Raw genomic sequence first — 16,020 nt, 5'->3', positions numbered from 1 at the left:
GCACAGTGAGTTAATGAATAGCGTCTTTCACTTTTTTTTAATAAAGAATGCCCAGTGTGTTATCGTCGACAAAGCTCTATGCCAGACTGTCAATCGCGAATTACTAATAGCTCGTGGGAACATTGTCGATAGATAGCGTGAACACTTCGGTTGGCTAATCTTGAAATGTAAGTTTGTAGGCAATAAACAAATGTAAGATTAAAAAAAAAAGTTGGTAGTCGTTATGGTTGATAACTTACAGTAGGATTTAAATACTGTACGGTAGCTCAGAAGCTTTGGTTATCACTGCCCTGCACTATACATCTTAAAGTCATAGTTTTTTTTTTACGAAAACAGTCCAATTGTTATTATTATTATTATTATTATTATTATTATTATTATTATTATTATTATTATTATTATTATTATTATTATTATTATTACAAAACAAGGAAAGAGAAAGTTGCATAGTCTAAGCTATTGATAGGAACAAGAATATATATATATATATATATATATATATATATATATATATATATATATATATATATATATATATATATATATGAGATATATATATGTTTCTTAGGTTTACACATGAACGCAATAGTATTATTACATTTATTAATTTACGGATAGAATTATTATTTTATGACAACAAGAAATGGAGTATAAATACTTGCTAGCTGATAACATAATGAATTTTGTTTCTCCTTTCTTCTAGGTAGATAGGTGAGGTGACATCTTAAAATGGATCGTTCTTGAGACTAAAGTTGTATGTTCGATCACTATGTATAATTTGTGCACAATTAGGAATAATTCCACACTTCCTAGGAAACAACAACTTTTTTTGACCAGTCACATTTTTTGCCCATACTACGTACTAACATTAAGAATAAACCTTATGTATTGACCAATTGTAGGCTAAACGTGTTACGTTTCCAGACAGAACGAATCAAGTTGATATTATTACGTAATTTTGTTTTCTTTGTTTTTCAACTAAGAAGAAAGTCGTCTCAATTGTAAGAACCAGAGAATTTAAAAGTTTGTCATGTTATTATACCTCAGAAGTATCAATATTACAAATTATAAAACCTACTTATTACCTGAGCGGGAATTAAACCGGATACTCCAACATTGGGAAACTCAGTCTTAAGCCACTACTCAAAGACATCACTGTTCAGGAGGAAGGAAAATACTCGATATGCAGCCAATTCAGCAAATTGCACACTTTTACGATTGCAATGTTTTAGTAATGAAGAAACACTCTGATTTCAGTCATGATAAAATAGTAACAAGTTCTGTAGAAAGAATACTCTAGATAATTCAAGTTTAGATTGACAAACAAAAACACATACAAGCACACAAGAACATGAAGTAGAATCTAGTCTTTAGACATCTTTGATCATTTAACAGTCACTACTCTTTACTGGAGTCTGGCGTTTCAGAGCACTGGAATATTATTAAAATTAACTGATATAACGAATCTTTCTCAGCACCTTATGTTTTCTGTTTTTATTCGTTTACTTAATTTTACTTGTTTGACTCACTTTTATACTTTTTCCAGTAATTCTTTAAGAACAAGGACAAGAACACAGAAACAGAACAGAAGGACAGTTAAAATCACCACGATTCTTCGTGTGTTCTTCCTTTTCCTGAAGTAAAACAATAAAATATGGTGAAAATGCAAAGTTTGTTCTTCCATGTTCTATGCGCTGACAAACCTGTAAAGGCAAAACGAACCAAGAGCAATATTAATACACAATACGCGCAACCTCTTAGATATTCAAAACATAATAATAATAACTCTGCTATATCCACAAAATCATTGCATGCCCTCTTTTACCATAATACGTCATGACTTTTCCGACAACCTGATCCTTCAGATGTTGTTAATACGCAACGTTCATTGGTCTCGTCACTTATTCACTTACTCTCTTATGATCATCAAAACCTCTCTTGTGATCCCGTTGATACACGTAGAAATGTGAAATGTAGTATCCAGGCTTGACGTAGCGTGTAATATAGAAATAAAATAATGATATATCCCTACCCTAATCCATTACAACGGCTCTGTTGATTCGTCAACAAAACACCTGAGATCCAATCAGAAACTTCATACAATATAAAATATGTAGCCAAGTCTCGAGTTTGCAATAATAATAATAATAATAATAATAATAATAATAATAATAATAATAATAATAATAATAATAATAATAATAATAATAATAATAATAATAATAATAATAATAAAGGAATAACATAATTACAATACTAATTACGTAAACAAAGCATACCAATTTAAAAAAGCTTACTGCCATGACGCGATTCTAACCTGGACCTCTGGCATAGGAGTATCGCGTTTTACTACCCTGCCACAAACTCCTCATACAAATATAAGCAAATAAACTAGTAGTTACGGAAGGCAAACGTAGAACTTTCTATTTCTCCACGTATTGATACAATTCAGAGTGCCACAATAAAAAAAATCTTTGAGTTTTACGTCCCACGCTTATGCCGGTTAGGCTAAAGGAGAAGATGATTATGAGAGATGAATGAAATGGTGGAATGAAGAAAGTGGGAGGAAACGGGAGAACCCCGAGAAAACCCACGAGCACGGTGTTTGTCCACCACAAAGTTCACTTGGCGGGGGCTGGGATCGAACCCGGGACCCCAAGCACCAGAGGTGAACGCTCTACCACGGAGCCACCGCGCCCCCTGCTAAAATAAGGTCTGCCGTCTTTTAGAAATTAGCATTTAAGGTGAAAATGAATTGTAATGTAAGTCGGGACCATGGTTAAAACGGTGAGGAGCCTCAATCTGAAGAACGTTTTGTTATTTTTCCTCATTGACGAAGGTCTATATAACTTTTTTATTTAAAGAAGAAGTCATTATGGCATTCATATAAGGAACGTCACCTTATATTAGCATTAGTATCTACGTATAGCCTTACATGAAACGATTTTAATTAGCTAATAATTTGGGTTAAAGACGAAGCGACTCGGTGGTAGGTATGTTGTTAGCGTGTTGAACTTCTATTCTTCTGGCTCGGGTTCAAATCCCAAATATGTTGGAATGAGGAGAATTTTAGAATTTCTGTCAACGGAGGCAATGATTCACATACTTATTTCCAGCAGTTGTTCTGGAAATGATAGTTTCGTCTTATTTCTGATTCATGGGTGGTCAGTATTCTTATTTCTCTGAACATACAGTATATAATGAAATAATATATTACATACATACAATACACTACATACAGCAATATTGAGATTAATACATGGTGTTTATTGGAAATGATGATCCGAACCATGGAGAGTCATCTTAGATGGGAGAATTTCCCTTAGTCACCTACTTGGCAATTTCACCTGCATGAACATCTGGCTTATGGATACCAATTTCTGTCAGTGCCGAGAAAACTTTGGTGTAAGTTGGGTTGCATCTATCCAGGCGTTTTTGCATCTGCAAATGACCTGGATCCCAGGTAAACTAATTAGAGCTCTAAGGGGGGATATAATTTTGCCTGTGATTGTGCATTTGTAACATTTCTGAGTCCATCTTGTTCTTTTTCGTGCGAAAAAATGCTAAAATATAAATTCCATAGTTTATTGACCCAATTACCGTCTTTGATAGGTTTTATTACCTTCTATGATTGTATGTGTGTGTACAGAGGCATATTTCCTTTCATTAAAAATGAATGCAATAGTGCACCAGTCTTAACATTTGGGGAGGGTATTTAAGATCTTCCCTTATTTTGTACTAAAACACGATAACACACTGAGCAAAACTATGTGATAATATGTAGAAAAAAATCACGAGACAGTTTCAACACAATAACTGTGTCTTCATCAAATTTCCACTTCTTGTAGCAGCTTGGGAGTGAAGACACAGTTATTACGTTGAAACTGTTACGTGATTGTGTTTTATGCATATCATCACATAGCCTTGCTCAGTGCGTTAACGTGTTTTAGTACAACAGGGAAACAAGCCTGGTAGAATAGATACACACACACACATATATATATATATATATATATATATATATATATATATATATATATATATATCGGGTGTTGCAAAATAAGTGTTACAACTCTTGGGAGGTGACTCCTGCCACTGAGACAAGAAAAAAAGTTCTCTTCAACTTTTTGCTATCGGACATAGTTTCAGATCTACAAGGTGCCGAAAACGTGGGAAAATGACTTTCGGACGCCAATAGTTCGGAAAGTATCCAACATAAAGAGGGCGGGTAAAAAATTCACTGAAGAAGTCATACCTGCTCTATTGAATTTTGTATGTTTCACAATCCTACCATGCACGCGCAAGGGATTCCCCAAAGGAACGTAGGGAGTCCCGGATAATTGCCAAATAAAATTTGTTTTAATTGAATATGAATTGATAGGCTTTCTACCAGGTAACAATAATTCGTTTGTCTTAAGTCGATATCTGGAACAAATACAAAATGGCGGACACCTTCATGCCCGTTGTGCGTGGTTGCATAATCGCCAGATACGGATGCTGGCCAACAGTGACGTTCTGAGTATTAATTGTAGCGAATTTGTACTCAAATGCTCTAGACAGACATCTGGAGTGTCGGTAGAGCATGACAGATGAAGCAGGGTGATTCACATGTATGGAAACACTTAACGAAAAATGCCCAGAAATGCACTCATACTCAGTAAACGTGAGTTCAAAGCGTCGGAAATGTAAGGGTTAGCGTCAAGGATATGAAAGCCATTGCCAATTCACCAATAATATTCCTTCAAACCGATGCAATATGATGTGCACGGTTGCATACCAAGAAGAATGCAACAACTGAGGCCATGTTCAAATTGTGCAATTGGACTCAGTAAGAAATTGGGTAAACTAAGAGAACGAATGTCACTAGTGGGATCGCATGATCGATGATCAACACATAGCTAATGAACAAATGTCAACATGTCCCACTACTGCTGGGACATCGTCCTACGTGCGAAAAATAGGAAAATAACTACTCGGGTCTTGAATCTGAGGCCGTGGGGTCCCAATAGGATTGGAAACTGCGACCACGCGAGCAAAAGCGAACGCTCTAGCCCTGAGATTCGAAGAAGCCTCACTTTTTCTGTATTCATTACTTTGAGGAGTACCCACTTTGTTTGGCAAGCCCTCTTGTACAGCCTCCCGACATACTTGTGTGTTTTCTTTTCTTACTCCTACTGCACAGTTGTAAACAATCAGAGCTTTAAGACGTTTCTTACTATTTCTCATGTCGTTTTATTTTCCATATGTATGGTGTTCCAGCTGTGGTGTTAAATGTGCCAAATCGGTTCATTTTCGTCTTTGTCTTGGCATGTGCACTGTGTGTAAGATACGAATTTCTGGAGGTATTTTCCTATATTTCGAGTACGTCATATGTCTCAGAAGACGTGAGACATGATATAAGTTTGTTATTTTCACGCTCAATCAGAATTTGAACCATGCATTAAGAGATTTCTTTTCATATGTGTCGACTGTGGGACAATGTCCCAAACAAAGACGGACATTGATACAATCGTGTTCTAGTTACGTTCTACCAAAAGGTGCACCAGATGTAATAGCAGAAAGTACGTTATTTTCCTAGTTTTTGCACGTGAGACGGTGTCCCAGCAGTAGTGGGACATGTTGACATTTGTCCATCAGCTACATGTTGATATCAACACACACATTGGCCACATTTCAATATCGATCATGCGATCCCACTAGTGACATTCCTTTAGTTTACCCAATTTCTTACTGAGTCCAATTGCACAATTTGAACATGGCCTCAGTTGTTGCATCCTTATTGGTATGCAACCGTGCACGTCATATTGCATCGGTTTGAGGGAATATTATTGGTGAATTGGCAATGGCTTTCATGTTCTTGACGCTAATCCTGACAATTCCGACGCTTTGAACTCACGTTTACTGAGTATGAGTGCATTTCTGGGCATTTTTCGTTAAGTGTTTCCACACATGTGAATCACCCTGCTTCATCTGTTATGCTCTACAGACACTCCAGATGTCTTTCTAGAGCATTTGAGTACAAATTCGCTACAATTAATACTCAGAACGTCACTGTTGGCCAGCATCCGTATCTGGCGATTATGCAACCACGCACAACGGGCATGAAGGTGTCCGCCATTTTGTATTTGTTCCAGATATCGACTTAAGACAAACGAATTATTGTTACCTGGTAGAAAGCCTATCAATTCATATCCATTTAGACCAAGTTTCATTTGGCAATTATCCGGGACTCCCTACGTTCCTTTGGGGAATCCCTTGGGCGTGCATGGTAGGATTGTGAAACATGCAAAATTCAATAGAGCAGGTATGACTTCTTCAGTGAATTTTTTACCCGCCCTCTTTATGTTGGATACTTTCCGAACTATTGGCGTCCGAAAGTCATTTTCCCACGTTTTCGGCACCTTGTAGATCTGAAACTATGTCCGATAGCAAAAAGTTGAAGAGAACTTTTTTTCTTGTCTCAGTGGCAGGAGTCACCTCCCAAGAGTTGTAACACTTATTTTGCAACACCCGATATATATATATATATATATATATATATATATATATGGGTGGTCCATCTTGTTTCCTTTTTTAGGTATAAATTTTGAGAAATTTGACCTAATTCGTGACTTCGATAATGGCTTCAATAAAATACATCAGTATATGAGTGTGTACAGAGTACATTTCCTTTCATAAGACATGTGTACATTTTCCGAGCCTTCTTAATTTTGGGACGGGTACATTGGTCAACCCCTTAATTTTAGGAATTGTCAAATAACTAAAATTTGATAAACGTTTTCTAGATCAGACTGTAACTTTGGGTGATCCAGCTAAATCTTTTCTGTGGGCAAATAATTGCCAAATATTAGTATGATCACGTGGTCCATTATTCACCTACTTTCTGGTATTTGATTGGACTTAGTTATCTTATATAGCTATATGGATGAGTGTAGGTGTCTTGAACATAGATACATTGATGTTCCCCCTCCAAAATGATTGGGAGATATATACTAGGGATGGCCAAAAATTTCCGGATCCGGATATCCCGGATCCAGTGAGATCCGGATCCGGATCTTGCCGGATCCGAACCTCAGGTTCGGATCTCGGATCCGAAATTCGAATCTCGGATCTGGATCCGAAATTCGAATCTCAGATCTTGATTCGCATCCAAACTTACATCTGAAATTGTGAGGATAAAATTGAATATCTAAAATTTGTTAAAACTTTTTTCGGATTCACTGATATAGTAGGTTGCTGTGCTTTTAAATGTTTCCATAACACGTTTGTGCTACCTTTGTTCTTTATTTTATTTTACCTTGCAATATTTACACGTTGCACTTTCTGTCGACGTCTCTTTAATAAAATGTTTCCAAGTTTGATTTCTTCCCATTTTAGAGTATAGTGAACTGTCTGAAAACTGATGTAAATGGTAAAAAATTCTTCTGTTTAGCTCCTCTTCGAAACTTAATGTTAGCTTCATATTGAAAATATTTATTTTATTCTTAGAAAATAAACTTTTTTTCTCATACACAAATGAAATATCTTTTATATAAAGCCCTTCTAATCGCAGGAATACTAGACAAAAAAAACTCTTTATTAATAGTAGTTTCTGACTCATTAGAATCCAACCACCAACAAATATAATCATCAACAAATATACGTATCAGGTACCGTACAAAGTTTTGGGGGTTGGCCTAGAAAAAGATGTATTAGAATGCATCTTGGGGAGATGGACAGCAAATCCTGACTATATTTTATAGTGTGTAAATTCAACGGCATTCTTGTGTTTTTGATATGATGAGTCGTTGCTCTTTTTGTCAATAATAATAATAATAATAATAATAATAATAATAATAATAATAACATGATGATGATGGTGCTCAGTCAACACAAGCAATGTGATCTGCTTATGTTGGGCCTATCAACTGAGTAGATCGTAATTTAATTGGTTGGAGTGTGTTTCGTTTATTTTGGATTTATTACTTTGAGAAAATAAGGATGATACTTTATGTATTTTCATTTAAATATTATTTATTTTTATATGTGAAGTATGTATGCAAATCAGAAATTACATACCATTAGTGACTAATACAGCTAACAACGAGTACATGTCTATTGCGCTCTTTTTTGTGTTAACCTTTCTATTACTACGTGCTAATAGATATGTAGAAATTCTTCTTTTGTTAATTAAAAGTAAAATTCTTATTTAAAAATATATATACGACTTTGCAGTATGTAAGTAAATTATTGAAAAAGCGTACTATTTCCTACAAAAATTGGGGGAAAATATGCTGAATGAAAATATGCTGAATTACTTTATAGCTACATTGAAGTAGACGAGAACAAGCCTCGGCTGGTCCTGCCACCTAGCGGTCATATTTTGTTTTTGTCGTACGCTATGAATCGTTGTTTCGACAGGGAGTATAGAGAGCGAGCGAGAGGAGTGACTCCAGCGGGCGGTGCTTAGCTGAGTAGTCTACTCTGTAGTTGGCCTGACAGCAGAGCATCTTGTTTCTTTGAACCACTTCCCTAAAATTGAACAACCAACTCTTCTTCTTCTTCTTCTTCTTCAGCATTTAAGTTCTTTTACAGCAGCTGTTCACTGATGCAAATTGATTTTCGGGAATAACACTACTTGTTATATAGCTCTAATCTCAGTTCCATTTCTTTTCCTTTGCATTACGATCACTTTTTGACCGTCTCTTCGGTTTCTTCAGAATATACTCGAACTCGTGCTAGCACACTGTGGCGTATTCAAAGCTGTTCAAACAACTTCCCAACCAACATAACGGCAGCAGATACTCGCTTTCGTCTCACGACGACCTCTATTCCTCAAGGTAGCAACATCAAGACTTACGATATCGGAATGGAATTTTGCAGGTGTATAGATTTAATACCAAAATATTTAAAAATGCAACTTCCCTAAAAAGGGCCTATGTCGGTATGAGCCCCTATTATATAGAACTCCTCAACGTATGTTCCGTAAGAAAAATACATTACATGTGCCACATAATATTGAGTACCTGTCTCAAACCTGTCAATGGAACAAATTTATAAATGCGTTCAAGTATGTGAAACGTTCTGTTGAAGTGTGCGGTAAAATATGTGTATTTTTTTACAAAAAAGTACTTACTTTTAGAAATTTGTTATACATATTGTACACCCAGCCACAAAATATTTCCCCCTAAGCGCTCTAATTCCATTACTTGGGGTCCAGGCATTTCCAGTTGTGAGAATGCCAAGACAGATGGAACCCAACTTACACCTAACTTTTCTTGGCACTGACAGCAGTTGGTAGACCTGATCCAGGTGTTTATTCAGGTAAAATTGTAAAGTAGGTGACTAAGGAAACAGTTCTCCACTCTAAGATGAATCTCTATGGTTCGCTCGTGTTTTCCAAAGAACACCATATATTAATCTCAAAATTGCTGTTTGCGTAATGTATATTGTATGTTTACGGAAATATAAATACTGACCGTGTATTTATCAGGAAATGCTTGAAACTAGCTGCAAATATCAAATCTAGAACAACTGCTGGAAATCTATATATATAAAAGAGAACGTACAAATCCTTTGTCCGCTCATCACGCTAATACGGCTGAACCAATTTCTTTTATTTTTGGGGGGTTATTAGGATTTGGACCCTAGATGGTTTTTATCATATCACTTTAATTTTCAATTACCAGTGTCTTGAGATAATTGACCATTCAGGTGTCCATTACGTACAAATCCTTTGTTAGTTCATCATAGGTATAAAAATAAACGTATGTATATGCAACCCGCATGACCGTGTCACTCGGCGGGTTAACATAAATGACAGGCGTTATAATGGTTTTTATCATATCACTTGAAAGCGAAAAAGTAAAAATTATCTAAGTAACAAAGTTTATTGCGTTCGGGGGTGACCGCAGCGAAGCGGGGCGGGTTAACATAAATGACAGGCGATATAATGTTAACATTTACTGCAATCTTCTATGGTTTTTATCATATCACTTGAAAGCGAAAAAGTAAAAATTATCTAAGTAACAAAGTTTATTGCGTTCCGGGGTGACCGCAGCGAAGCGGGGTGAACGCTGCCAGTAAGTTTCTAAATGATTACCTCCATTGACAGATCTCCTCCAATTCTCCTCATTCCAACATCATTTTCTTTCTGGAGAAGAGATCTTTCTTGTCACACTGAGCATGTATTGAAATTGAAATTGAAACACTTGAAAAAGCTTCAACCAGACCTAGAACCAGACCGCCGAACAGAAGTTCAATAATCTAACCACTCACCTACCGCGTCACTTCATCTTTTATCTAAACTTTTAACTAGTTAAAATAGTTGCATGTAAGACTATACAAATATTATAATAAGAAGACATTCCTTATGAGTGTCACAATGACTTACTCGAAATTTCCTTCTTTAACTCAAAAACAAGTTATATATACCTTCGCCAATGAGCTAAATATCACGAAACGTTATTCAAGCTGAGACTACCTCATCGTTTTTAACTGATCCCGATTTACATTACTACTATTCTTCCTCATCGTAACTTCTAACTTCCAAAGAGGAAAAGCCGGCAGCATTTACGCCGATCCCAAGTTTTAGTATTCGCGCGCTACCCTAGCCAGCTGTTTAAAGTTGGTCATGTGAAATGTACAGAAAAAAATTTAGCAAGAGAACAGAACCTAACCAACCACTGCGGGGCTTCTAACCCGTTCCTACTACTTTTACTATTATTATTATTATTATTAGTATTATTATTATTATTATTATTATTATTATTATTATTATTATTATTATTATATTTATTATTATTATTATTATTATTAATAATAATAATAATAATAATAGTTTTACTATGGATCAGTATGGTAAAACTGCAAGCTTATTTTAAAGAAAAAAGTCTTATGAAAATTTAAAAACATCGTTGGGCAGGGATCGAACTCATGCCAAAATCCATGTTCATTACTAGAGTGTAGACTTAGTACGCTCAGCCACGAAGGCTGACAGTAGTTGGCCTTAATTTCCGCTATATGCATGTCATGACTCTTGATGTCCTATCTGTATCGGCCAATAAGATCAGAGAACATATGAAATTCTTGGAATCCGCGAAAATGCAAGCCAGGAGACAAGCATGTAGCCAGAATTTCGTAATAGTGGGGATCCATGATGAAATATTGAGGTTATCAAACCAGGGGCTGGGTTATTCTAAACTATTTTACTGGTAAAATATTTTGGTTCGTGTAGCCAGGATTTTGTAATGAGGGGACGTGACACGAAATATTGTGGTTACCCACAAAAGGCTCGATCAATCTAAACTATTTTATTGACAACGTACCCATATTTGTTTGTTAGGACAATAAAATGAGGATATGTTAGTAATTATTTTAGTAACAAACTATGAAGAAATCTCGAGTAAAAGGATATATAAATTGAAAAATATATAGTCTTCCGAGGTATTTCGAACTCTGTTCTTCTTGTCTTTTCTTCTTTTTCTTGTCTTCGTTTAATGCCGATAAGGATTGCAACGAGATCTCTTTCGGCAGTAAAAACATCCTGTCGCGAAATGGATTAGTGTTGCCGCGAAATTGAAAATTACTTTAACAAGTGTCACTGGAACCTATGTTGCCAGGCTCATATTACTGGGGATTATTTGTATTTCTTAAGTTCTACCTGACACTCTATCTGATCGTCATATAGAGTCCATAGGATTAGCATGGAGCTAGATGCAATTCAGAATGTTCCGTTACAATAATTTAAATTTTAACTTGACTCTCCCCCTGTTTCGCCCACACAAAGCTCCTCGTAAGAAAGAGTAACCAAACGCTTGCTGTAGCTTTATATTTTAACACTTGTTCTTCTTTTTCTCGTTTCTTTTTGTTTCATCTTTCCTTCATGATTTTTTTTATTTCTGGTCTCGAAAGGGCGGTACGAACCCCCGGCCCCACCCCTTGGCGACGTGCCTGCGGCAGACATTATTTTCGCACTCTTTGAATTGCATCAACACGTGTAAAAAAAGAAAGTTATATTTTTATCTTCCGTAACTACTAGTTTGTTGTCTTATCTTTGTATCAGGAATTTGTGGTAGGTTGGTAATATGAAACTCTTATGGCAGAAACATGGGTTCAAATCCCGTCGTGGCAGCGCCGTAACTTAGATTTTCTCTGGGGAGTAGTGAAGCATTAATACACATATTTGGGCTCACTAGAAAAAGTCGTTTTCCTAATTCTTGGGCCCCCTCTTTCCACCCATCTTTTACTCTGTATCGGTCCCGGAGGTCTGCGGGTTCGTTAGTTGTGCCTCTCGACCCGTTCCATACACGACAAATTAATTAAGGGGACAACATTGACAAATCTGACAATAGTATACGAATATAAATTATTTTAGAGCCCCTAACAGTAGACATTTTTTACTGAAGTGAGCCCACGACTCATTTTTTGTTTTATTTACCTTTAGTGTGCTGTTCTCTTTATGTAATGTAGTGAACCTGTTTAATGCTTCAGTTATAATTTCATGTTCGTATCGTATACGGAGTAAGACAATTTTGTCTTAAAATAAGCTCCTTTCGAACGGCGTGGAGCTTCCCTGAGCGGTCCTGCGTTGTGGCAATCATTTTTGTTCTTAATTGGAAGGTATCGTTCACGTAATTGATTTTGTAATTCTGTTATTCCTTTATTGTTATTATTATTATTATTATTATTATTATTATTATTATTATTATTATTATTGCAAAGTCGTCACTTGGCTACATATTTTATATTTTATGAATTTTCTGATTGGATTTCAAGACTTTTGTTAAATAATCAACACACTTCACTTTAGGGGGTTTGGAGGAAGGAAATATTATCCTGTTGCTTTTCGTTTGTTTGTTTGCACGCGACACCAAGCTTGGAAACATTTTACCTTTCTCTATCTAAGGGAAGTGCCATAAAGGTTGTGATGATCATAAGAGTATAAGTGAATAAGTGATGAGATCAATGAATTTTGCGTATGAACAACATTTAAAGTATCAGGTTGTCAGAAAAGTCATGACGTATTTCGGTAAAATATGACAAATGATGGTTTGTGGATATACTAGAGTTATTCGGATCATGCAATAGTTTGTCATGAATAGCTAACATGTTGAGCATTTTGTGTAGTAGTATTGCTCTTTGTTTGGTTTGGTTTTACAGATTTTATCAGAGATGGCGAGGGTCAATGAAAACTTGAGCCACCACACACCGCGACCCACTCTGACCCATGATATACCACCCACCTTGGCCCACTCTGACCCACTACCCACAATGACCCACTCCGACCCACCACCCACCATGAACCACTGACCTACCAAAACGCATCGTCCTCAACTCTGACAAATAATCCACGTCCTTTTTCCTACCGACTAAAGAATTTATACTTGTAATAAAACCAGGTTGTCAAATTCTAACTAATCGGAGTTTGAATTTCTACGGTCAATCCCTCAAACACCACTCCGTTACAATAATGATGGATTTGACCTTTACGATATAAAATGATAAAATGTTTGTCATGAGCAAAATTACGATGAATTTCAGTTGAATTATCATGGTCTAATTATTTCCTTCTTGAATTATCGATACCTTTCAGTGGAAAAACGGCTGAAATTTGAAAGTCCCAAATCAAGGTACGTAGACTAACATACAGAAGCTTAAATTAGAAATTTTATGTCTATTTTTCCCACAATTTTACGGGTAGATTGCCATGTGCTCTAAGCGCTCTATATAATAAACAAGCCTCAGCAATTTTTTTTTATAAAGCTAATGGTAAGCATATATGGATATATGATGCGAAGCACTGTATTTTTTGTTGAGTTGAGTTGAGTTGATTTTGAGTTTAACGTCCCTTTCATCAGCGAGGTTATATGAAACATGGACATGCCCCATGTCGTAAACGTCGCCAACACCTAGTAGTCCACTTGCGAGTAAAAGTCTATCGTCAATATAGAGACGTGTCGAAGGATTGCCGCTAGTGTCCCACTGACGGCAGGGTTTCGTCGAGTCGAAACAGATATCTCGCGTCGGAGTGTTGAAGTTACCACCGCGTAGCAGCGAGCACTTCGTTTTAGTCCTCGCTAATTCGATTCGTCGCGGAGAATTGCGAAGGGACCAACACGAACTATCGTCAATCATATGCAAGCGGTTATTATTATACATTATTTTTTCCTGACGAATTATTCCTAAAGTGAGCTCTGGGGGTCAAGAATAACCTCTGCCTCAACATCATGAAGTTAAAAATCTTGAGTGCGATAATTGTATAAATTTAGATGGCAACTGTCGTCGATCATTAGAAAGTGAGTATGGGAGAACTATGAAATAAAGTAAATAGACACACGTCATTTTGTTATAAAATTACATGGCGAATGCATGTTATCTTATCCCAAACAGGTATCGTCTCATATATACGGTTAAAAGAGCACCCTGATTGACCAAATTAAAAAGATCTCAACGATTTGTCCCTTTACAAGCGATCTCCTTCATCGGCTCCGTGGCGAAGTCGGAAAAACACCCGCACAGTAGTCAAGGTTGGTGATTTGAGCCCCCTCCGGGGTACCTTTAGGTACTTTTTTGGTGTTTTGAGACTCACCTTAATGTAAACAAATCACACATATAGACGATTTAACACATTTTGGGGGAGTAATTTTGTGGTTCATTGCAATTTTTTTCAGAAGATGCTGTCTACAATGCAGTGAGCAGAGAGGGTCGTTGGGTCAGAGTGCGTCAGAGTGAGTTGTTGGTGCGTCGCTGTCGGTCACGGTTGATGATGGGTCGTAGTAGGTCACGGTAAATGATGGGCCGTAGTAGGCCACATGCTGTTGACCCACTGACCCACTCAGAAAACTCGATCAATTTGACCCATTGATCCACTCCAACTCTGGATTTGACACCACATATAAAATAGAAGGCCAAAAATTTCATGCTCACCATATTTTTTTGTTTGCTTCAGGCATGGGAAGAACGCGTGAATAGTGTTTCTGATTTCTATTATCCTCCATGTTTCTGTGTTATTGTCTCTGTTGTTAAAGAGTTAGTGGAAAAACTGAAAAAGTGAGTAAAACGCGTAAAAATAGGAAACAAGGTACTGAGGAAGGTTCGTTAAATTAATTAACTTAAAGAATTGTCCAGTGCCCTGAAACACCAGATTCCAATGAATATAAGAATCTGTCCAATGCCGTGCCGTGAAAAATCAGGGCACGCGGCGAGAGCATACGGCAGCGCCTCTGTACATATGAGTTGTCAATTTAAAGTTGACTTCTCTGGACAATTCTTTCTGCATAATACTTTACTATTTTATCATGACTGAAATCAGAAAGTTTCAGCATTATTACACTGGAATCATAAAAGTGTGTAATTATTGAATTAACTGCAGCTCGATTTTTTCTCCTTCTTCCAGAACAGTGATTTCTTAGAGTCGTGGCTTAAGCGTTAGTTTCATAATATTGGAGACGCGATTTCAATTCCGGCTGTGGCAGTTCAAGAAATTTTATAATCTACAAAAGAGATACTTCTGATGTATAATAACATAAAAAAATATTCAATCGCTGGGTCTAAGAGTTGAGACAACTTCATTTACAGGTGAAACGCCAATAACAGAAAATAACTTCATCCGCATCAACATTCGTAACTGTCTGGCAAGTAACGTGTTTAGACAAGAATTGATGAATATATAAGGGCTAAACACGTCCTTACTGCTGTAGTATGGGCCAAAATTAAGTTCCAAGGAATTGTTCCCAGCGCTGCACAAATTGCAAACAGTGATCGAACTTAAAACGCTAGTCACGAAAATGATCCTATTTAAAATCTCACGTCACCTTTCTATCTAGAAGAAGGGCAAAGCAAACTGCATTACTGTTATCAGCTAAGAAATCTGTATATTCCATTTCTTGTTGTCATAAAATGATAAATCAAACGGTAAATCCATAAACGTAATAATATTATTGCGTTCATGTGTAAACCTAAGAAACATCTGACATACTCTACATCTTTTCTGTTCCTATGAATACCTTCGACTATGTTACTTTTTCTTTCAATTGTGGT

This window comes from Thermobia domestica, chromosome 6 (assembly GCF_964235325.1).
Source record: "Thermobia domestica chromosome 6, izTheDome1.hap1.1, whole genome shotgun sequence".
Classification (NCBI taxonomy): Eukaryota; Metazoa; Arthropoda; class Insecta; order Zygentoma; family Lepismatidae; genus Thermobia; species Thermobia domestica.
This window is presented reverse-complemented; position numbering follows the sequence as displayed.